This window comes from Oryctolagus cuniculus, chromosome X, assembly GCF_051225735.1.
Source record: "Oryctolagus cuniculus isolate XC-2025 breed Fujian yellow rabbit chromosome X, ASM5122573v1, whole genome shotgun sequence".
Lineage (NCBI taxonomy): Eukaryota > Metazoa > Chordata > Mammalia > Lagomorpha > Leporidae > Oryctolagus > Oryctolagus cuniculus.
Window position 1 is genome coordinate 116,058,111 of NC_142888.1, and position 24,490 is coordinate 116,082,600.

Here is a 24,490-nt window from a genome sequence, read left to right on the forward strand (position 1 = left end):
ATCAGCTTAGTATACATCAAGTATGGATTTCAAGTTTGCTCCCACACAGAAACATAAAGTGAAAAATAATAGATGATTTTTTTAAATGATGATGAAATCAGAGCAGACCTATTGTCATGTTTAATCCCAGTGAGAGTCAAGTTGGGAATTGATAATTTCTTTTTTTTTTTTTTTACAGAGGATCAGTTTAGTATGCATTAAGTAAGGATTTCAACAGTTTGCACCCCCATAGAAACACAAAGTGAAATATATTGTTTGAGTACTCGTTATAGCATTAAATCTCAATGTACAGCACATTAAGGATAGAGATCCTACATGAGGAGTAAGTGCACAGTGACTCCTGTTGTTGACTTTACCAATTGACACTCCTGTCTATGGCATCAGTAATCTCCCTATGCTCCAGTCATGAGTTTCCAAGGCTATGGAAGCCCTCTGAGTTCTCCGACTCTTATCTTGTTTAGACAAGGTCATAGTCAAAGTGGAGGTTCTCTCCTCCCTTCAGAGAAAGGTACCTCCTTCTTTGATGACCTGTTCTTTCCACTGGCATCTCACTCGCAGAGATCTTTTGCCAGAGTGTCTTGGCTTTCCATGCCTGAAATACTCTCATGAGCTTTTCAGCCAGCTCCGAATGCCTTTAGGGCTGATTCTGAGGCCAGAGTGCTATTTAGGACATCTGCCATTCTATGAGTCTGCTGAGTATCTCACTTCCCATGTTGGATCACTCTCCCCTTTATTTACCCCATCGGTTAGCGTTAGCAGGTACTAGACTTGTCTATGTGCTCCCTTTGACTCCCAGTCCCTCCACCATGACCAACTGTGAACTGAAACTGATCACCTGGAACAGTGAGATGGCATTGGTACATGCCACCTCGATGGGATTGAATTGGAATCCCCTGGTATGCTTCCAACTCCACCACTTGGGGCAAGTCAGCCTGAGCATGTCCCAAATTATACATCTCTTCCCTCTCCCATTCCCACCACCATGTTCAACAGGGATCACATTTCAGTTAATTTTCAACACTTAAGAATAACTGTGCATCAATTACAGATCTAAACCAGTCATATTAAGTAGAACAGATAAAAAAACTACTAAGAGGGATAATGTATTTAGTTGCTCATTAACAGTCAGGGCTATGCTGATCAAGCCACCATTTCCCATAGTGTCCACCTCACTCCAACAGGTTTCCCTCTTGGTGTTCAGTCAGTCGTCACCGATCAGGGAGAACATATGGTATTTGTCCCTTTGGGACTGGCTTATTTCACTCAGCATGATGTGTTCCAGATTCCTCCATTTTGTTGCAAATGACTGGATTTCGTTGTTTCTTACTGCGGTATAGTATTCTAAAGAATACATATCCCATAATTTCTTTATCCAGTCTATTGTTGATGGGCATTTAGGTTGGTTCCAGGTCTTAGCTATTGTGAATTGAGCTGCAATAAACATTAGGGTGCAGACCTCTTTTTTTTTTGCCAATTTAAATTCCTTTGGGTAAATTCCAAGGAGTGGGATGGCTGGGTCGAACGGTAGGGTTATCTTCAGGTTTCTGAGGAATCTCCAGACTGACTTCCATAGTGGCTTGACCAGTTTGCATTCCCACCAACAGTGGGTTAGTGTCCCTTTTTCCCCACATCCTCGCCAGCATCTGTTGTTGGTAGATTTCTGCATGTGAGCCATTCTAACCGGGGTGAGGTGAAACCTCATTGTGGTTTTGATTTGCATTTCCCTGATTGCTAATGACCTTGAACATTTTTTCATGTGCCTGTTGGCCATTTGGATTTCCTCTTTTGAAAAATGTCTATTGAGGTCCTTGGCCCATTTCTTAAGTGGGTTGTTGGTTTTGTTTTTGTGGAGTTTCTTGATCTCTTTTAGATTCTGGTTATTAACCCTTTGTCTGTTGCATAGTTTGCAAATATTTTTTCCCATTCTGTCGGTTGTCTTTTCACTCTCCTGACTGTTTCTTTTGCAGTACAGAAACTTCTCAATTTGATGCAATCCCAATAGTTGATTTTGGCTTTGACTGCCTGTGCCTCCCGGGTCTTTTCCAGAAATTCTTTGCCTGTGCCAATATCTTGAAGGGTTTCTCCAATGTTCTCTAGTAACTTGATGGTGTCAGGTCGTAGATTTAGGTCTTTAATCCATGTTGAGTGGATTTTTGTGTAAGGTGTAAGGTAGGGGTCTTGCTTCATGATTCTGCACGTGGAAATCCAATTTTCCCAGCACCATTTATTGAGTAGACTGTCCTTGCTCCAGGAATTACTTTTAGATCCTTGATCAAATATAAGTTGGCTGTAGATGTTTGGGTTGATTTCTGGTGTTTCAATTCTGTTCCATTGGTCTATCCATCTGTTTCTGTACCAGTACCATGCTGTTTTGATTACAACTGCCCTGTAGTATGTCCTGAAATCTGGTATTGTGATGCCTCCGGCTTTGTTTTTGTTGTACAAGATTGCTTTAGCTATTCGAGGTCTCTTGTGCCTCCATATAAATTTCAGCACCATTTTTTCCAGATCTGAGAAGAAGGTCTTCGGTATCTTGATTGGTATTGCATTGAATCTGTAAATTGCTTTTGGGAGAATGGACATTTTGATGATATTGATTCTTCCAATCCATGAGCATGGAAGATTTTTCCATTTCTTGGTATCCTCTTCTATTTCTTTCTTTAAGGTTTTGTAATTTTCATCGTAGAGATCTTTAACGTCTTTGGTTAAGTTTATTCCAAGGTATTTGATTGTTTTTGTAGCTATTGTGAATGGGATTGATCTTAGAAGTTCTTCCTCAGCCATGGCATTGTCTGTGTATACAAAGGCTGTTGATTTTTGTGCATTGGTTTTATACCCTGCTACTTTGCCAAACTCTTCTATGAGTTCCAATAGTCTCTTAGTAGAGTTCTTTGGGTCCCCTAAATACAGAATCATGTCATCTGCAAAGAGGGATAGTTTGAGTTATTCCTTCCCGTTTGTATCCCTTTAATTTCTTTTTCTTGCCTAATAGCTCTGGCTAGAACCTCCAGAACTATATTGAATAGCAGTGGTGAGAGTGGGCATCCCTGTCTGGTTCCAGATCTCAGTGGAAATGCTTCCAACTTTTCCCCATTCAATAGGATGTTGGCTGTGGGTTTTTCATAGATTGCTTTGATTGTATTGAGGAATGTTCCTTCCAAACCCAGTTTGCTTAGAGTTTTCATCATGAATGGGTGTTGTATTTTATCAAATACTTTCTCGGCATCTATTGAGATAATCATATGGTTTTTCTTCTGCAGTCTGTTAATGTGGTGTATCACATTGATTGTCTTGCACACATTAAACCATCCCTGCATACCAGGGATAAATCCCACTTGGTCTGGGTGGATGATCTTTCTGATGTGTTGTTGCATTCTATTGGCGAGAATTTTATTGAGGATTTTTGCATCTATGTTCATCAGGGATATTGGTCTGTAATTCTCTTTCAGTGCTGCATCTTTTTCCGGCTTAGGAATTAAGGTGATGCTGGCTTCATAGAAAGAATTTGGGAGGACTCCCTCTTCTTCGATTGTTCTGAATAGTTTGAGAAGAATTGGAGTTAGTTCTTCTTTAAACGTCTGGTAGAATTCAGCAGTGAATCCATCTGGTCCTGGGCTTTTCTTTGTTGGGAGGGCCTTTATTACTGTTTCAATTTCTGTCTCAGTTATGGGTCTGTTTAGGTTTTCGATGTCTTCCTGGTTCAATTTAGGCAGGTTGCATGTGTCCAGGAATCTATCCATTTCTGATAGGTTTCCCTGTTTGCTGGCACACAAGTCCTTGTAGTAATTTCTGATGATTCTTTTTATTTCTGTGGTGTCTGTTGTTACATTTCCTTTTTCATCTCTGATTTTATTGATTTGGGTCTTTTCTCTTCTTTTTTTAGTTAGTTGGGCCAATGGGGTGTCAATTTTGTTTATTTTTTCAAAAAACCAGCTCTTCGTTTGGCTGATTTTTTGTAATGTTTTTCTTGATTCAATCCTGTTGATTTCTTCTCTGATTTTAATTATTTCTCTTCTCCTACTAGATTTGGGTCTGGTTTGCTGTAGGTTTTCTAGATCCTTGAGGTGAATTGAAAGCTCATCTATTTGGTGTCTCTCCAATTTCTTGATGTAGGCACCTATTGATATAAACTTTCCTCTTAACACTGCTTTTGCTGTGTCCCATAAGTTTTGGTATGTTGTGCTGTTATCCTCATTTACTTCCAGAAAGTTTTTTATTTCTCTTTTGATTTCTTCTATGACCCATTGTTCATTCAGGAGCATGTTGTTCAATCTCCATGTGTTTGCGTATGCTCTAGGGATTCCTGAGTTGCTAATTTCCAACTTCATTGCTTTATGGTCTGAGAAGCTGCATGGTATGATTCTAATTCTTTTGAATTTGCTGAGACTTGCTTTATGGCCTAGTATGTGGTCAATCCTAGAGAAGCTTCCATGTACTGCTGAGAAGAATGTAAAATCTTTAGCTGTAGGATTGAAAGTTCTGTATATATCTGTTAGATCCATTTGGGCTATAGTGTCGTTTAAATCTACTCTATCCTTGTTGATCTTCTGACCGGATGATCTGTCTATTTCTGAGAGTGGAGTATTGAAGTCCCCCAGTACTACTGTATTGGGGTCTAAGTCTCCCTTTAAGTCCGTTAATAAATCTTTTAGATAAACTGGTGCCCTGTAGTTAGGTGCATATACATTGATAATTGTTATATCTTCCTGTTGAATTGATCCCTTAATCATGATATAGTGTCCCTCTTTGTCTCTCTTAACAGTTTTTGTGGTAAAGTTTATGTTGTCCGATATTAAGATGGCTAGGCCCGCTCTTTTTTCATTTCTGTTGGCATGGTATATCTTTTTCCAGCCTTTCACTTTCAGTCTGTATGGATCTTTGTTGGAAAGATGTGTTTCTTGTAAGCAGCAAATAGATGGGTTTTGTTCCTTAACCCAATCAGCCAATCGGTGTCTTTTAACTGGACAGTTCAGGCCATTCACGTTCAAAGTGACTAATGATAAGTGGTAACTTTGCCCTGCCATTTGCCAAAGATAAGTTCTAATATATGCTTTGAATTCCCTGTGATCTTTTGCTGTGAGCTTTCCTTCCTTGGTTTCCTTCCTTTACCTTCTTTCATATTGATGACTGTGTTTCTGTGTTTCTGTGTGTAACACATCTTTAAGCATCTTTTGCAGGGCTGGACGAGTGGCAACAAATTCTTTCAATTTCTGTTTGCAATGAAAAGTCCTTATTTCACCTTCATTCACAAATGATAGCTTTGCAGGATATAATATTCTGGGCTGGCAGTTGTTCTCTCTTAGTACCTGGGCTATATCTCGCCATTCCCTCCTAGCTTATAGAGTTTCTGATGAGAAGTCAGCTCTGAGTCTGATTGGAGATCCTCTGAGAGTAATCTGACGTTTCTCTCTTGCACATTTTAGGATCTTTTCTTTATGTTTCACTGTGGAGAGTTTAATTACAACGTGTCGTGGTGAGGGTCTCTTTTGGTCGTGTTTATTAGGGGTTCTGTGAGCTTCCTGTACTAGGATTTCTCTGTCCTTCTCCAAACCTGGGAAATTTTCTGCTAATATCTCACTAAAAAGGCCTTCTAATCCTTTCTCCCTCTCCATGCCTTTAGGAACTCCTAGAACCCTAATGTTGGGTTTTTTAATAGTATCCTGAAGATTCCCGACAATATGTTTCAGATTTCTAATTTCCTCTTCTTTTCTTTGGTCTGACTGTATCCTTTCCTGTTCTCTGTCTTCTAAGTCCGATATTCTCTTTTCTGCTTCACCCATTCTGTTTGTAAGGCTCTCTATTGTGTTTTTCATTTGATCTATTGAATTCTTCACTTCAGTCACTATCCCAGTTTCCTGTTGTACTAGTTGTTTCGTTTCATTTTGATTCCTCCTTAATATTTCATTTTCATGAGAGAGATTTTTATCTTGTCCATTAAGGATTTGTGTAGTTCCAGAATTTGTTTTTGAGAACTTCTTAATGTTCTTATCAATTTTTTGAGATCTGCTTCTTGCATTTCTTCTATGTCATCATCTTCATAATCTTGAATTGGGGTGTCTTTTTCATTTGAGGGCGTCATGGTGACTTCCTTGTTTTTATTACCTCTGTTTTTGCGTTTGTTATTTGGTATACTGGAGATATTTGGTTTCTTCACTGTGGTGCTTTTTCTTGTTATACTATGACTCTAGATTAAGTGGACTATCTGTTTTTGATGGAGCCTTAGGGCTTGAGATGGGTGTGGCCTGAGAGCTCTGTTTGGTGTGCCAAAGGTGACACTCCCAGGTTAGGCGTGGTAAATCTCTCTCTCTCTCTCTCTTTTTTTTTTTTTTTTTTTGATTCAAAAGGGAAGTAATTCCGCACAGCTGAACGAAGTTGGAGGTAGTTAGCAGGCAAATGATATACCCACAGGAGCCAGAGATCGGAAGCTCTTTCCCAAGATCCCCACAGGGAATCTGTTCAGCCCTCAGAGTGGGCTCAAATTCTCCTTCAGCCTCCCACTGGGTTGCCAAAGTTACGGAATTGTAGCGTCTCTGGAGAGTGCTCACGTGAATTCCGTGAGTTCTCTCCCCCACCGTCTCTGTTTTCACAGTCTCAGTTCAGTAGCACCACAAATTTACTAGCTCCTAATCTCCTGTTAATTCGCCCCGCCCAGAGTCAGGTTTTTCTGCTAGGCTCAGGGCCGGTGCAGACCTGAGGTCGCTCTGCTTATGACGTATGTCCAAGATGGCGCCTGCTCTTTGTCTTGCTCGCCCTTGAGAGGTGAGCGGAGAGAGAGAAACCCGTGTCCGTACTAGTCACCCTTTTTTTTCTCTCTCTCTCTCTTCCAGTTAGCCTTGTGAACTTCCCCCCCCGGGGGTCGTTCCCTCTAGTTCTCCTCTCTCCGCTTGCCTGCCGGTGTCTCGGGCTATTGAGGTTCGGCTCACCTCGCGTTCCAGTGCTGGTGTGTTGAGTCTGCCGCTGGTGTCCCGAACTGTGGGCTCCCACGCTCTCCACGCAGGTCCGCTGTGAGTCACGCGTTCCGGAAGAGTTTCTTCTGCTGTTTCCTCCCCTACTCTTCCTTGAACCTGCAGTATCTCCACTTTTATTAAACTATCTCTCCCCAGACTATCAGTGTGCTCCCTTCCTATTCTGCCATCTTGCTGGAAAAAAAACTGTTTCAGTTTTATTTATATCTTCCCTGATCTTAATTATTTCTTTCCTCCTACTAATTTTGATTTTGGTTTCTTATTGTTTTCCAGGTCCTTGAGATGCATTTATAGCTCATTTATTTGATGCCTTTCCAATTTCTTAATGTAGGCACCAATTTCTATAAATTTCCCTCTTAATACTGTTTTTGTTGTGTCTGATAATACAGCTTTTGCTGTATTAGATATGTTATATTATCATGTTCCTTTGTTTCTAGGAATTTTTGATTTTCCTTTTGATTCCCTCTATGAGCCACAGTTCATTCAGGAGTATGTTGCTTAATCTCCATATGTTTGCATATTTTTTAGAGACTGTTAGGTTGTTAATTTCCAGCTTCATTCCATTGTGGTCAGAAAAGATATATGGTATGATTCCAATTTTTGAATTTGCTGAGACTTGCTTTATTGCCTGCATATGGTCTATTCCAGATAAAGTGCTGTGCACTGATGTAAAGAATTTGTGTTCTTCAATTGTGGAATAATATACTCTGTAGGTGTCAGTTAGATCCATACTATTATTAACTCTTTTTTTCTTTGTTGATTTATCTGTACTTAATATATCCATTGTTGATAGTGGTGTGTTGCAGCCCCCCATTACTATTGTATTAGAATCTATGTCTCCCTTCAGATTATTAAGATTTGTTTGAATAGCCAGGCGACTTTGCATTGGGTGCATATACATTTACTACAGTCACATTTTTCTGTTGACTTGATTTTGTAGTCATTACATAGTTCCTTTCTTTATCTCTTTTAACAGTTTTTGTGTAAAGTCTCTTTTGTCTGATATTAGGTTAGGTACACCTGGTCATGTTTGCTTTCCATTAGTATGGAATATCTTTTTCCATCCTTCTACTTTCATTGTGGGTTTATTTTTGTTGGTGAGGTGTGTTTCTTCTAGGCAGCAAATAGATGGTTCTTGTTTTTTTTTTTTTAATCCATTCAGCCAGTCTGTATCTTTTAATTCAAGAATTCAGGCCACTTACATTCAATGTTATTATTGATAAGTAATGACTTGACCCTGCCTTTTCTCCATAAATATTTCAATTGTTTGCTTTGGATTTCCTTTGTATTTTTACTAGGTTTTTGCTTTCACATTCTTTCATATTTATAAGTATCTTTCTTTGTTTCTATGTTTACAACATCCTTAAACATCATTTGTATGGTTGGATGAGTGTTGACAAATTCTTTCCAGTTCTGTTTGTTATGGAAGGTTTTATTTTACCCCATTCATAAATGAGAGCTCTGCAGGGTACAGAGTTCTGGGTTGACAGTTTTTTCCTTTTTCAAAAAAATATTTATTTATTTATTTGAAAGACAGAGTTATAGATATAGAGAGGAAGAGACAGAGAGAGGTCTTCCATCCACTGATTCATTTCCCAAATGGCTGCAATGGCTGGAGCTGGACCAATCCAAAACCAGGAGCCAGGAGCCAGGAGTCAGGAGCCTCTTCTGGGTCTCCCACATGTGTGCAGAGGAACAAGCACTTGGGCCATCCTCCACTGTATTCCCAGGCCATGAGCAGAGAACTGGATTAGCAGATGAGCAGCCAAAACACAAACTGGTACCCATAGGGGATGCCAGCACTGCAAGTAATGGCTTAGCCCATTATGCCACAGTGCAGGCCACTAAAGTTTTTTTCTTTTATGATTTTTACCATGTGACTTCATTCTCTCTTAGCCTGTAGTGTTTCTGATTATAAATCGGCTATGAGTCTAATTGACAATGCTCTGAGCATAATCTGACATTTTTCTTGTGTACATTTTAGAAAACTTTATGTTTTCTGTTGAAATTTTGACTACGATATGTTGTAGTGAATCATATGTGTGAATCAATGTTGTTGTGTAATCATATGATCATTCTTTTGAATTCTTTTTCAGGCATTTAATCAATCACTTTGTCTTCACATTCTAATATTCAAGTGTTTTTGTGTTCTTTGGGGGAGTCATATTGTCTTCCTTGTTCTTGTTTATTAAATTTCTGCATCTATTTTTAGGCATTTGTGGAAATATTTGTTGTTTTTCTCCTCTGATGGATTTTAACTTTGAACTACAACTCTGTGGCTTAATGGAATGCCTGCTCTTTCAGTGAATACCAAAGGTTTGTGCTGGGTGTGGCCATGGAGCTCTGGTCAATTCCAATGGTGGGGCAAGAATCCAGGGTGACACACAAATTGGGTGTGGGAGATCTCTATTTTCAGCAAGGGAGAGGATATTATTATGACTGTTGGCATGCTCACAATCTTACCTTCTCTCTTCCAAGGTGATCACTGAGCAGGTATAGCCCACAGTGGGTAACAAACCTCCACCTATGCTGGAACATGAACAGTACAAAGATTCTGTGTGGTCCTCAGTGTGAGCAGGGAACATTCGAAAATGACCACCTAGGCCATCAGGGAGTTCTGAACCTCTGAAGACAGACACAGCGATTTCCCAGAGACCCAGCTGCATCCTGCACCCTATCATGAAGTCACCAATTTACCCCAGTCACAAAATGCAAGGCTCCCACCGTCATGGCATGTAGAGGATTCACTAAGCCCAATGAGCCTGCCATGTCCATGGACACAGCAGAGACATTCCAAGAGCCAATTGCCTCTGGGTTCTCTGCCTTGGCAGTTTGAGCCACAGAGCCTGTGATAGTTTGAGAGGATGGGGGCATTTCACAGTCAGGTGTGGATGTCCAGCCACCTGTCAACCCTCCCATCCAGACTTAAATTCAGCATATAACATGGCTTTTTCCCTCTGGTGAAATTTCCAGTCACAGGTGCAGCTAAGAGCAACTGCAGCCAGTACTGGTGTCAAAAATGGTGCCTTCTCCTTGCTAGTAGCCAAGCACCCTTGTGGGGAGAAACGAATGTGTTTTTATTCTGCTGGATTAGGCAAGTACCCTGACCCTTACTATGGCTCTAGGCTGGACTCAAAGACAGTGTGGTTCGCAAGGCTCTCCCATAGGCAATATCACCAGTGGCATGTGCTGCCTCAGGCTGCTCTTACCTCACTTTCCAAAGCTGGAATTTCCTCCAGCTCCTGACTGTGGAGTTCGATGCTGTGCATCCTCACCTTCCACATTGCTCCCCACTGTCCCTCTTCCTTCTGTATAATTTCCATTGCAAACTTCTCTTCAACTCTCCTCCCCTGGGAATATACTTCCTTTGCATTTTTTTTCCCTGTAATTTTCCCCTGGTTAGAATCAGCATGTTTTTCCCTATTCAGCCATCTTGGCATCCTGCATCACTTCCTCTTATTGTTTCCATAAATTAAAGATTGTCAGGGTTCCTCCATAGAGTTACTGCATATGTAATTTAAAATGACATGATGAAGTTGTACATAGTAGTAATAAAAAAAAAATTTTCCTTAACCTTGAAAATTTTAGATTAAGATGATATAATCAATTTGAAGGCACCATATCCCAAGTTATGTCTATTGTCTCCAGTGTCTTGGCAAATTACTTGACTTAGAATCATAAAAATTAATAGAAAAAAATAAGAAAGGAAGAAGTAGGCAAGGTGTGAGTGAGGGAGTGATGGTAGGTAGGGTGGGAAATATAATTTTTCTCTTTAAACTCTGTATATGAAATACATGAAATTTGTTCCCTTTATATAAATTTTAAAAATTATTATTATTGTTAAATATTTATTTATTTTTATTTGGAAGGCAGAGAGGCAGAGAGAGAGAGAGAGAGAGAGATCTTCCATCCACTGGTTCACTCCCCAAATGGCCACAAAGCCAGAGCAATGCCGATCAAAAGCCAGGAGGCGGGAAATTCTTCAGGGTCTCCTATGCAGGTACAGAGGCCCAAGGACTTGGACTGTCTTCCACTGCTTTCCCATGGCATAGCAGAGAGCTGCATCGGAATCGGGACTCAAACTGGTGCCCTTATGGGATTCTGGTATTGCAGTTGGCAGCTTTACCCACTACACAACAGTGTCAGTCCCTAAAAAATAATTTTAAAAAAGCTATTTGACTTAGGTTATGTCAAATGGACTTCCAGGATTCTCCCCTATGTTGTTCTCTTGCATTTTTATCCTCATGGATTCCAGTGGGTTCCTTTTATAATGTAAATAAGATAATGCTATTCCTTTGCTTCAACTTTCCCATAGCTGCTGAGTAAAAGCCAGTGCTGAATAATTCTGAGTAAAAGTCAAAGCTCTGCTAATGACTTGCATCATATAGCATCTGCTACCTGACTATTTCACTTGTCTTAGCCCATTCTCACCCAAATTCCTCCTATTTTAGCTAAACTGGTTTTCTTGGTATTTCACAAATACACTAGGTATACCTCTTTTAGTGTCACCATGTTTGCTTTTTTTTCTTTTTCTGCCTAGAATGCTCTTTTGTCAAATGTCATTATAAATACCTTGAGTTTTAACTTTTATGCCACTTCTTTGAAGAAGCCCTCCCTGAAATAAACCTTATGTAAACATGCCAAATTCAGTGCTCACCCCTTTCTCCTACTACATCCACACAGACAAAGAGTAACTTGGAATGCACAAATGAACAATTTTATTTTACAAAAGATATCCTGAGTTAAGACAGTGTAGTATAGCAGGAATCAGGAGTAAGTAGAGAAAGAACAATTGTGGATATAGGTGGCCTACTTCTGCCTAGCCTTTCCACCCACTTCTAATGGCTTGTTCTTCTTTTTCTAGCATTTCACTGCACTGGCATGTTTCTAGCATTGCCTTCTGCTGTTTAAATGGAATATTTCTAGTTCTCCTAGCTCCAAGTTCTCTGTCTCAGTTACCTAACTCTATAAGGAAGGAGCCCTGATTTGGCTTAATAAGGTAGAAGTCAGTGTCATAGTGATGGCTGGGGCCCTGGGACCTGCAGTTCCTCTTCTTTCTCCACCAGGCCCAGGATCTTATCATCTGTAGCCTCTTACTGCATTACATGTTTTTGTCTATTTCTAGCTCTTTTTCAAAGAGAATAGAGTATGATCTGTCCTTCAAGAGAGAGAGATCTAAAATCTCTGTGGAGTGATGAATGCTTGTGTTGACTCAGAGACCATTTAGGGGGTGTCATAGGAGAGGGCACCATCTCAAATCTAGCTCTTCCAATTTCCAACTCAGGAGTCTATGTTTTATTTCCCATTTGAACCCCTAGAATCAGATTTTCAATTCCTAGAGAATATGATTTTGTTACTTATCTGTCATGTTCCCTCTCATCAACTCTTTTCCCATGCTAGGCAAGGAAAATGGGGCAGGGTGAGGGTTGAAGGAAATCAAAGGGATTGGTTTTCTTAGAATGTATCATTTGATTTAGGTTCTATTCTTGTCATGTTTCCTCATCCACTGTATCTACAATGCCATGATTGTCCCTGAAGCATCAGGCTAACAAACACCACACGACTGAGAAAATTTTTACTATTATTTCAAGACAGTTGGAGTTGCTTAGTGATTTGCCTATTATATTCAACAGACACATTCAAACTGTAAATAAGGTTTCATCATTAGCTCTTTCCATTTTAATTTCTCACACATGTACTATATTTCTGCTTGCCAGAGTGACAGCTCACTATCATTGAGGAAACACAGGTAGAGGAATAAAATTCCCAAGTAGAGAAATGGAAACTACACAAGAAATTCAATGTACATTCCGCTATGCTGCATCTTATCTTAGAAGAAGGAAGATCACATGCAGTTAGAGTTGGAAATCTAGGGCAAGACATGGGAATTCCAACTCCTGCAGCTCATTTGCTGTTTCAAACCAGTTAGTTACTTTATACTTCTGCAGCTTTTCCAAGAGGCTCACACTACTGGGAGGATCCTCTTGGAGTGGACTTCCTTTACCTATCAATACCTGCTTTTCTTTCAAGACTCAAGTCAAGACCCTCCTACTTTGAAAACCCTCCAGTAATATTCAAAGAATGATTTTCTTTTTCATGAACCTATAACATTTTTTAAATTTTATTTCAGAAACACGTTTATAGAAGATTATAAAGTTAGTATAGGTAATTTCTATAAATCATTCACTCAGCTTTCTCTGATGTTAACATCTTGCAGAATCATTGTAGTTCATTAAAACTAAGAAATTGTCATTGTTTTCATACAACTTACTATATACCTTATTTGAATTTAGTCAGTTTTTCCATTGATACACTTTTTCTGCTGCAGAATCCTACACTGTATCTAGCTGTCATGTTTCCTTAATCTCCTCCATTGTATTATGGTTTCTTAGTATTTCCTTGTTTTTCACAACTTTGATACTTTTGAAGAACACTGGTGAAGAATTTTTTAGAATCTCATATTTTTCCACTGTAAAGTTACTATGTTTCCCTTTTTATATTCTGTTCTTTATATCCTACATCCTGACATTACATCCTGCCCACCCTGAAGAGGAGAAGAATCAAGTTCCATTTTCAGAGAGCTGAATATCAAAGAATTTTTAGATATTTATTAAAATAACCACAGTAACTAATAAATATTTGATTAGATACCCTGAGTCTGTGCATATATCCCATTTCCCCTGAAAGTTTTGCCATCAATATTTATCATTATAGTGGTTCAATAATGATTTTCTATTTATTTCATTAATTCCACATTTACAATTGGAATTTTTCCATGAGGAAGATTTGTCTTAAAAAATCCATTTATTATCTTCATATGGACTCATTGGTATATATTTTATATTTTATATTATAACATGGTACTGTCATAATTTGTTTTCTTGATCATATTTTCAAGTGTTACACATAGGGAGCAATTTTAGTTTAACTCCAAGGTCCTTTTGACATGACCCATGACATATTATGATACTTTCTAAATATGAGTCCTCCTTTCCCAATGTGATATGAGTCCTGGAAGACAGATGTATTATATTTTCCATCTTTGTGTTCCCGAAACCTGAACACAGCGCTGGACATGCATAGTAGGTCCATGAATTAATTAGGGGAACAGAGAAATGGGAATGGAAGATTTATCACAGAAATAAAATAAAAATATGTCACTTCACCCAAACACAAGAACATATGTGACTACAGGAAATTTGGACTCACAGATATTTGTAAGGAGCTCATAATTTTCATTGGGATCTTACCTAACCTAGTTGTAGACTAATTTATAAACAGAATTGCTGCAGCCAAAGAAGGGGTAAGGATGAATGGGTGATCAGAGATAGGATGTCTCACATGTTGAAAATATATTGTGAAAAGCACTTAGAAGTAGTCAATATACCTTTCTTGAAAATGGGGGCCTCAAAAGGTCTTTCTGACTGAGAAATCCTCACTGACACACCAGCCAGCCAGACTCCTTCCAGGATCAGAGTAGTTGGCACAGATTTTAGAGTAAAGCTATTCAGTCATATTGTTTGGCAAGATAATTTAATACTTGAAGGTAATATCTCAGTGTTTATTACATTCATTTTCATTTTGGATCTGCATTTTTCAGAGAGAAAAAGCTAGCAAGTGGCAACACTTTAGAAAATCTCTAATTTTCATCCATTTTTGTCTTTGGTAAGGACAATGATACCCAGGTTTTTTTGGTAGAAAGCCTAAAGTTCCTGAAGGCAAAACTGTATGAAACCTGGCCAGGATGTTCTTGGCATCGGCAAAGAGCTTACTGAGCTAGAAAAGGCTGCACTTTGGCTAACCCATAGCTCTCCTGGCCTCACAATGTGCAGAAGAGGAAGATGGCCATCATCTTTGGATGTGATGTGAAAAATTTTCTAGAACATTGTATAGTCGGCTGTGAAGTCAGCCAGACTGCTCTACCTCTTCTTATATAACCTTGAATAAATTACCTACCTTCCAACTCTCTCAGCCTCAGTTCCTTTATCTGAAAAGTGGTAATAAAATTACCACAAAGATAGTTGGTTTTAATGAGATCAGAGATATTAAGGTCCTAAAGAAGTGGCTGGTTCACAGTAGGTGCTCACAAGAATGACACCTATTTTGAAAGGTTTCCAAACTTCATATTCCTTGTGATCCAGTGTTCTTATCTAGCCTGTCATACGTACCTGGAGCTGTCTTACTCCATCCCAAATGTGAGAACAATTTATCACCCTTCTTTCATACAGCCACCCCATCCACCCCATCTCACCCCTTGGCCTGCAATCTTTCCTTCTGGTTTTATTCATGTTTATAGCTCTCCTGACAATGGCTCCAAAAAGGTTGCAACATGTTACCTGCAGCAAAATCTGCCCAGACCAACCTCTTTCTTGCATTTATTGCACTTTCATCAAACCAACCTGTGGCTCTCTTGACAACACAGCATGTTCCCACAGCACATCCTAGTAACATGGGATGAGGTTTCTTGTGTTTTCCCTGAGTAAACATTTTGCTTTCTGATCAAGTATCACAAGCTTCCCTCCTCAATAAAGTAGAGATGAGGGAAAATTTACTCCTCATCAGCCAGAATCCCATGAAAAAATTCCTCACACATGAGAATTTATCATCACCTGAAAGCCCTGATGAGAATGCAGTGATTACTTCAGATTCCTTCCCTTCTGAGTAACATGAATCTAAAAGCACAGAGTTCTAGTAGACATTTCATATTCCTCTGCCAAGTCAGACTGGCAGAGATAAATTTTTGTGTTATGAGCCGTTAGGTGAGACTCTGGCTTGCATAGCACATTGCACCCTATAAGCTGACAATAAATAATACAAACATATCATAAACATCTATAAAAATTATATGCCCAGGCCTCTTGCAGTGTAAGATATAAATCCTCTAATCAAGACCTAATTGACCATTTTTTAGGACACCAGTTTGCTGCCATAAATCTCCAGCCTCCAGGATTGTGATTTGATCTGTGCAGCTGAGAAGAAAGTTGGTAAGTGGTAGGATATTTGTTTCTAGAAATCTGAGGAGAAACAATAAAATAAAGAACTGAAAATGATTCAGTGTGGTCAATGGGGCAAGAGAGAGATTACAGAGCTTAAATTGTGTTTTTCCAGGCATCAGGCAAGCTGTATCATTAAGGAAAACAGCACGTAACAAAAGGTGAAACAGAGGGTATCTTAAGACTCATCATTAAAATAATTTCACTACCTTATATTTGTAAGCACTTGGTCAAGGATAGAAGGCTACAAGCTTCATTACAGGATAGGTCTCCAGAATAGGGGGACAAGGTCAGCCAGTGTCACTCTGATTGGGATAATAAGAATTGAAAAGGAAATAGATGGGTTTAGCCATCTGTGGAAATCTTTTCAGAAGCAACCAACCCTAAGAGATGGCTTGAAAATGTGCTGCTAATGAAATGAAGGCAAGTTCCTAAAATTTCCTTGGGAAGATGCCAATCAAAATGTCATGCATTTAATATCTGCTGTAATCTCAGAATTGTTAATTTGATTGGGAGTCATAGGAGCTGGCATCATATAATTACTTGCTGAGTGACCTTGGGGAAGTTCTTTGACCTCTCTGAGACTCAATTTCTTCATCTGCAACATAGAAACAGCTTATACCTATGAGATAAAATTTCTGTGCTATGTGGAAACATTCATTGCAAAATATTTTGAAAATAAGCAATAATAATCCTAGAATATTAGTTTCATCATGATGATGACGACATGCAAGTGAAAAAAATCCCAGTGAACAAGGCTTTAGGAGAATTGTAGTGTGTATTCCTCTTAACTATGATTTTCACTAGAATTTTGAGCTTGGTTAGGCATATCTTAGGATGTATGCTACTGTTCCCTGCCTTCCTCCTTTAACACTGCCAGACATAATTGCCAGTGGTTTGTCATCAAAAGTTTTCACTTGTCTCAGAGTAATTCCTTCCACCTGAAGACAAATATCTCTCCTTTGCTTGCTGAGGACTCTCCTTTCTTACTCAAAGCACCTCCTACTTCTTGCCACCAGCTTCATGTAATGGAGGTGGTAGAGAGAAATCATGGTGTGTTTCCCTATAATATGTTTCTCTTTTTTCCTACCACTTTTCTTTGACTTATTGTTCCCCAAATACATACACATGTAGAATAAGTCAAATTGAGGGGCTGGCACTGTGGCATAGTGGGTAAAGCTGTCTCCTGCAGTGCCATCCATAAGGGTGCTGTTCCACTTCCGATCTAGCTCTCTGCTATGGTCTAGGAAAGCTGTAGAAGATGGCCCAAGTTCTTGGGCCCCTGCACCTGTGTGGGAGACCCAGAAGACGCTCCTGGCTCCTGCTTTGGATGGTCACAGCTCCTGCCATTGTGGCCATCTGGGAAGTGAGCTGGCAGATGAATGACCTCTCTCTCTCTGCCTCTCCATAACTCTACCTTTCAAATAAATAAATAAAATCTTTAAAAAATATTTAAAAAGAATAAGTCAAATTGAAAGTGTGTGGTGGGGCTGTCATTGTAGCACCTAGATTAAGGTGACACCTGCAACACCAGCTTCTCATAACAGGGAATCAGTTGGAGTCCCAGATGCTCTGCTGCTGGTCCAGCTGCCTACTAATGTACCTGGGGAAGCAACAAAAGCCGGATGGAGTTCCTAGCTCTTTGCTTCAGCCTGATCCATCCCTGGCTGTTGCCATTTGGGGAGTGAATGGTCTGGTGGAATGTCTTCTCTCTCTGCCTCTGCTTTTCTCTCTTACTCTGCATTTCAAATAAATAAAATAAATATCTTTAAAAGGTAGATGCCATTCACTAGATAAATAATGTCAGCTTTTGATCTAAATTCCCTTTTGGGTAGAGATCACTTGGTTCATTTGTTTTGTTTTGGGTCTATCCTAGAATCTAACAGCATGTTCCTAATTATAATAGATGCTGATGGTGCTATAGTCCTAGGAGACTAACAAGTTTCTATCCAATATGGTATTTTATCATGGGATTTTGCAACTGATGTCAAGTCCATGTGCATTTTCTATCCATGCTTCCACTTCCACCAGCTGCTTTTGAAATCCTGCTCTAGAACTGTTTACTAGTCAAGATAGTATCAACTTTGCCAATGTATTGTTAAAAACATACTGTATTTTGATTGGTTTGGAAAACATTTGAGGCAGTCATCTTCACTGAAAGGATCATTACATGAAGTTGTCAGGTGGGTATGGGTTCAAGTTCTCAGACTACCATTAATTAATTATGTGATCTTGGACAAATAACTTTATTTGTAAAACTTGAGTTTCCTCATCTGTGAACTTGAGATCACTGCTTCTCTATCTCATGGAGCCATTGCAAGGATTTCTTTCTTTTTTTGATTTTTTTATCATTTTTTTAACTTTTATTTAATGAATATAAATTTCCAAAGTACGGCTTATGGATTACAATGGCTTCCCCCACATAACGTCCCTCCCACCCACAACCCTCCCCTTTCCCACTCCCTCTCCCCTTCCATTCATATCAAGATTCATTTTCGATTCTCTTTATATACAGAAGATCAGTTTAGCATACATTAAGTAAAGATTTCAACAGTTTTCTCCCACACAGAAACATAAAGTGAAAAATACTGTTTGAGTACTAGTTATAGCATTAAATCACAATGTACAGCACACTAAGGACAGAGATCCTACATGAGGAGTAAGTGCACAGTGACTCCTGTTGTTGACTTAACAAATTGACACTCTTGTTTATGGAATCAGTAATCACCCTAGGGTCTTGTCATGAGCTGCCAAGGCTATGGAAGCCCCCTGTAAGGATTTCACAGAACCCTACATTTGTGTCTCCTATAGCATTGAATACATTGTGCTTTATTTTTTATGCCTATCATTTTTATGATTATATTTTATGATTTATTTTTATGAACATATTGTATATTTTATTTTTTTCATGCCTCCTCTGTGACAGCAGCAGTTTCCTGAGGACAGAACTCTGTATTCCAAGATTCTAGCAAAAAGGCCGACACATAGAGGTGGTTAATGATATCTGTTCAAAGAAGGAGCACATGAATGAATAGTGTAATTATTGTAAAATTACCTTGATAATATAAAATTATTCAAAATTGTTTCAAAATGTCTTTATAAGGCCAGTATTGTATCCATTTGCATTCTCATTTTATAGATAAAGTAACAGGGGTAAAGTGCGTTGTCCAAGGTGATATAATGAGTTGGCGATGGAGAAAAGTGGAGCCCCGGTCTTTCTTTTTATTTTTTTTTCTTTTTTTATTTAGTAAATATAAATTTTCAAAGTACAGTTAATGGATTACAATGGCTTCCACCCCCCCCCATAATTTCCCTCCCACTCACACCCCTCCCATCTCCTGCTTCTTCTCTCATTCCATTCACATCCAGATTCATTTTCAATTATCTTTTTATACAGAAGATCAATTCAGTATATATTAAGTAAAGATTTCATCAGTTTGCACCCACACAGAAACACAAAGTGTAAAATACTGTTTCAGTACTAGTTATAGCATTACTTCACATTGGACAACGCACTAAGGACAGTTCCCACATGAGACGTAAGTACACAGTGACTCTTGTTGTTGACTTAACAATTTGACACTCTTGTTTATGGCGTCAGTAAGCTCCCTAGGCTCTAGTCATGAGTTGCCAAGGATATGGAAGCCTTTTGAGTTTGCTGACTTCGATCTTATTCCGACAGGGTCATAGTCAAAGTGGAAGTTCTCTCCTCCCTTCAGAGAAAGGTACCTCCTTCTTTGATGGCCCTGTTCTTTCCACTGAGATCTCACTCGCAGAGATCTTCCATTTAGGTCTTCTTTTTTTTTCCAGGCCGTCTGGGCTTTCCATGCCTAAAATACTCTCATGGGCTCTTCAGCCATATCCGAATTAAGAGATGGGCCAAGGACCTCAATAGACATTTTTCAAAAGAGGAAATCCAAATGGCCAACAGACACATGAAAAAAAATGTTCTGGATCACTAGCAATCAGGGAAATGCAAATCAAAACCACAATGAGGTTTCACCTCATCCCGGTTAGAATGGCTCACATTCAGAAATCTACCAACAACAGATTCTGGAGAGGATGTGGGGAAAAAGGGACACTAACCCGCTGTTGGTGGGAATGCAAATTGGTTAAGCCACTATGGAAGTCAGTCTGGAGATTCCTCAGAAACCTGAATATAACCCTACCATTCAACCCAGCCATCCCACTCCTTGGAATTTACCCAAAGGAAATGAAATTGGCAAACAAAAAAGCAGTCTGCACATTAATGTTTATTGCAGCTCAATTCACAATAGTTAAGACCTGGAACCAACCCAAATGCCCATCAACAGTAGACTGGATAAATAATTATGGGACATGTACTCTATAGAATACTGTACAGCAGTCCAAAACAACGAAACCCGGTCATTTGCAACAAGATGGATGAATTTGGAAAACATCATGCTGAGTGAATTAAGCCAGTCCCAAAGGGACAAATATCATATGTTCTCCCTGAATGGCAACAACTAACTGAGCAGCAAAGGGGAAACCTGTTGAAGTGAAATGGACTCTATGAGAAATACTGACTTGATCAGCTCTTGTCCTGACTATTGATGTACAATGTAATACTTTATCCGTTTTAGTATTTTCTCTTTGTTTTGTTCTGGTACTAATGGTTGAACTCTGTAATTAACACACAATTATTCTTCGGTGTTTAAATTTTAACTGAAAACTGATCCCTGTTAAATATTAGAGTGGGAATAAGAGAGGGAGTAGATATACAATTTGGGACATGCTCAATCGGACTTGCCCCAAATGGTGGAGTTAGAATCATGCCAGGGGATTCCAATACAATCCCATCAAGGTGGCATGTACCAATGCCATCTCACTAGTCCAAGTGATCAATTTCAGTTCACAATTGATCACACTGATAGGTCTAGGAGTCAAAAGGATCACACATACAAGTCTAGTCTGCTAATACTAGCTGATAGAATCAAAAAGGGAGAGAACGATACATCATGGGAAGCGGGATACACAGTAGACTCATAGAATGGCAGATGTCCTAAATAGCACTTTTTCTTTTTCTTTTAATTTTACCCCCAGTCTTTTGATTCCTAGCCCAGGTCGTTTTCCACTGTTGTAAACTCTCACTAGTTTTGCTATCTGTATTGTTAATCTTATTGGCTAGAATTTTCAGATATCTTACTTTGGTTGTGGTACTCCTCAACGTGGCCTGGGCTGGGACTTTTCAGAAACATGATTGAATGTAAAAGGTGATTAGTAGTGTGTAAGTGCTATCACGCGGCTTTATTTTTTAAACAGTTTTCTTTTTTAAGTAGGACATCAGGCTAGTAAAGTCTGTGCAAAAACATATAACTTTTGAGCCAGGTTCAGCTCAACAAGAAATTGATACCAAAAAACTGAAGCTAAAAATATTTGCAGGAGTGACTACAATTTGCAGATAATCAGACAATTGACAGGAAGCCAGGCTCTTCTAAAGCACTCTAAACCACTTTCTTCTCAGGGAACCAAATAACTTGGCCTTACCTTATTAGGAAACTGTTACCCTATAATACTTTACAGCTAAAATGAATGCTGAAGGAGCAATAATCACCTTTATGAAACAGTGTAGGCCAGATTTCAGGAGACCTGCAATTGCGTTGTGGTGTCTCAATCAATTACGTTGAAATAGCAGCAGCTGCAGAGGCATAGTTACCATAGAAACAAAATAAGCAGAGCTTATAGAATTGGACAACAGGACCTAAGCACCCTATGCACTTCTATGTGAAGACAGTTCAGAGCATAATTATGCCAACTCATGCAACACACAAATAGCCATATTAATACGCAGAGCACAATCCCTGAAATCTTCCCTGAGGGTTTCCCTCTGGGACTGTATCACAGTAAATACACTGAGTAAACAAATCTAAATGGGTTCCAACACAACCCTGTACCGGACTTCATTCCGTGCTAGAATTGGTTGGTCATTCTGTATGCTCCACCATCATTCTCCTGCATTAAGTACAACTTATCCTTTCTCACGTGGGGTATTGCTATAACTTCTAAGGTGGTCCCCCCTACCCTACTTTTGGATTAGCAATAACTCTCCCTTTATATTGTTACCAGAGTCATATTTTTAAAATTTAAGTATTTGATCATGTTACTATCTAATAAAACTCTTTCCACAGGTTCCTCTCAAGCTCAGTTATATTTTCAAAAATACATCCTGGGGTTCCTTTACTAAATAAGTGTTGAGAAGTGCTTCTGAATATATTCCCACTTCTCATAATTCACCCTACATACTGGTGTATTGAGAACTCTAAAAAGAGTATCATAGAAAATCTCTTTGTTTGAGCACAGTGCTTCCATACTCATTTGGCCACAGAGCTTTTTTTTTTTTTTTTAATTCTACCTTTATCAACATGTCCAAGACACTGCTACACTAACTTATCAGTCTCTTCAACATCTAAAGCTTGTAACACTTTCCAAAAATATAGTTGGGTAGGATGTCAGTATCTGGAACAATTTACATATCCTTGGTATTTTGTTTAGTTTTCAACTTAATGTCCTTGTATTTTATTTTAAAAATTTATAATTCTACATATATATGGGGTACAGTGTGATATTTCAATATATGCTTAAAATGTGTACTGATCAAATCAGAGCATTAACATTTCCCCCTTCTTTGATTTTACTGTTAAAACTTGGAGCTCCTTTCTTCTATTTGTTCATAAAATATGGAAGAGGTTATTGTGAACTATAGTCTCCCTACTATGTTGTGTAACAGTAGGAACTAATCCTTTTGATCTAATTCTGATTTAGTACCATTATCTAACCTCCCTCCATGCCATCCTACCCCTAGGTATATATTCCTAATAGAAGTTAGAAATTGACAAGGAACTTAAATTCCTAGTGGATACTTAAGATTTTCCATAGAGTGAACCCTAATATAAACTGTGAAGTTTGAGTGATGATGTTGCGTTCATCAATTGCAACAAATTATACTGCTAGGGTGAGTGATGTGGGCAGTGGGAGAGGTTGTGGGACATGCATGGGAACAGGATTTTATGGGAATAATTATATAAAACAAACAAAAAACCTCATATTTTCTAAGCAACTTGTAACTAAAAAGAACATGAGCTTTTTTTCATGTAACTAAGAGAGTGAGTTTTCATTGACTCATGTCATTTTTTTATTTCTAAGTTGCCAAGAAAATCCTGGGGTTATATTGTTTATTTGTAGCTCATTGGCTTATTTTAGATAAAGTGATAAACTTTGTTTTGCTCAGCAATTTTAGTCCCACAGGAAAAAAAATACTGATTGGAAAGTACAGAGTTTCCAGATCTGTTAGAAACAAATTTCTGTTGGTAAAACAAAACGGATTTCAAGCAGAGAGAATAATTCATGTAAAGGTAAAGTAACATAAGAAAAGAGTTTGTAAAGAGTGGTAGGTGATGAGGCCAGGTTTAAAACACCCTTTAGTGTCATTTTCAGAGGTTTTAAAACCAGTAGGCCAACAGAATTAGGTCAAATGTGTGTTCTTTTCAGCAATAGTGATGGCATTTTAGGAAAAATGTACAAGAAACACTAGTCAGGAAATGCAGCTGCAGCCAGTGAAAGTTCCTGGAACTGACAAGAAAACTTTAAGATTGAGAAAGAATGACCTGATTTTTAGGAGTGGAATTTTTAGTGTCCACATCATCTCTGAACTGAATTATCACAAGTGCATTTTAAATGTTCTCCCCAAGTCCAGTCTTGTCCCCTTCCAGCCCCACCAACATAGGTTTTATATTCCAATCAGTCATAGATCAGTGGTTCTCAAAATTTAGTGTGTATTGGAATTTCCCGGAGGACCTGCTGAGCAATACCTTTGTGGGAGGGCTTAATGTATACTCTTAATATCTCCCAGATGATGCTTCTGCTGCTTGTCCTTAAACCACACTTCGAGGACCACTGATATAAAGAAAAATGTTATCAATTTTCTGCTGAAAATGCCTCAATATTTCCTTGATGCCACAAGGAAAAACCTAATCTGCCTAACAAGTTTGTAGATTATCTGGCCTTTGCTCTTGTCTTTTGTCTCATATCCCACCCCTCCCCTTGTTGTTCCCAATTTTTGCTTTTTGTTTAATGTCTCTGTGACTATGTGTATTTTCCCATCTGTGTGAAACTACCAATAGGTCACTTTCTCAATCAAATGAATTTCTATTTGTTGTTAAAAACTAAAATTATCCATAATTTACACAAATACTCCTCCTATCTGAAAGAGATGCTGTTTATTTGTGTTGCTAAAACATCTTGTATTAATGTCCATGGTTGTAATTACCATGAGATTTTACAATGTCTATTTGCATATTTGTTTTCTCCTCCAAAATATGTGCATGTGAAGGACAGGATTTTGTCTTGTGGTTCATTCATTTATCTGTTAGTTCAGAACCTAGCACAGTGCCTTCACATAAGGAAAAACCCAATTAAAGTTGAATAAGTAAGAAAACTAATGAGTAAGTAGGTCACAGCTTTGAAGGTAAGTGCTAGTATAACACTCATTGTAAAGATGAGGAAACTGAAGCC

At 38.7% G+C, this 24,490-nt stretch overlaps 1 long non-coding RNA gene across 2 annotated transcripts in view; it reads left to right on the forward strand.

The window, feature by feature from the left end:
* The first annotated feature begins 6,352 nt into the window (after positions 1-6,352).
* Positions 6,353-24,490, forward strand: part of LOC149119733 (uncharacterized) — a 40,838-nt gene continuing 22,700 nt past the window's right edge. Inside the window, exons 1-4 of one of the 2 annotated variants that reach the window (XR_016228552.1) lie at positions 6,353-6,759; positions 9,178-9,281; positions 15,877-15,949; positions 18,888-19,001. This is a non-coding gene — a long non-coding RNA (uncharacterized LOC149119733). Of the gene's footprint in view, positions 6,760-9,177; positions 9,282-15,876; positions 15,950-18,887; positions 19,002-24,490 lie in introns of those variants that run through there. The other variant, XR_016228551.1, reaches the window with a different exon arrangement.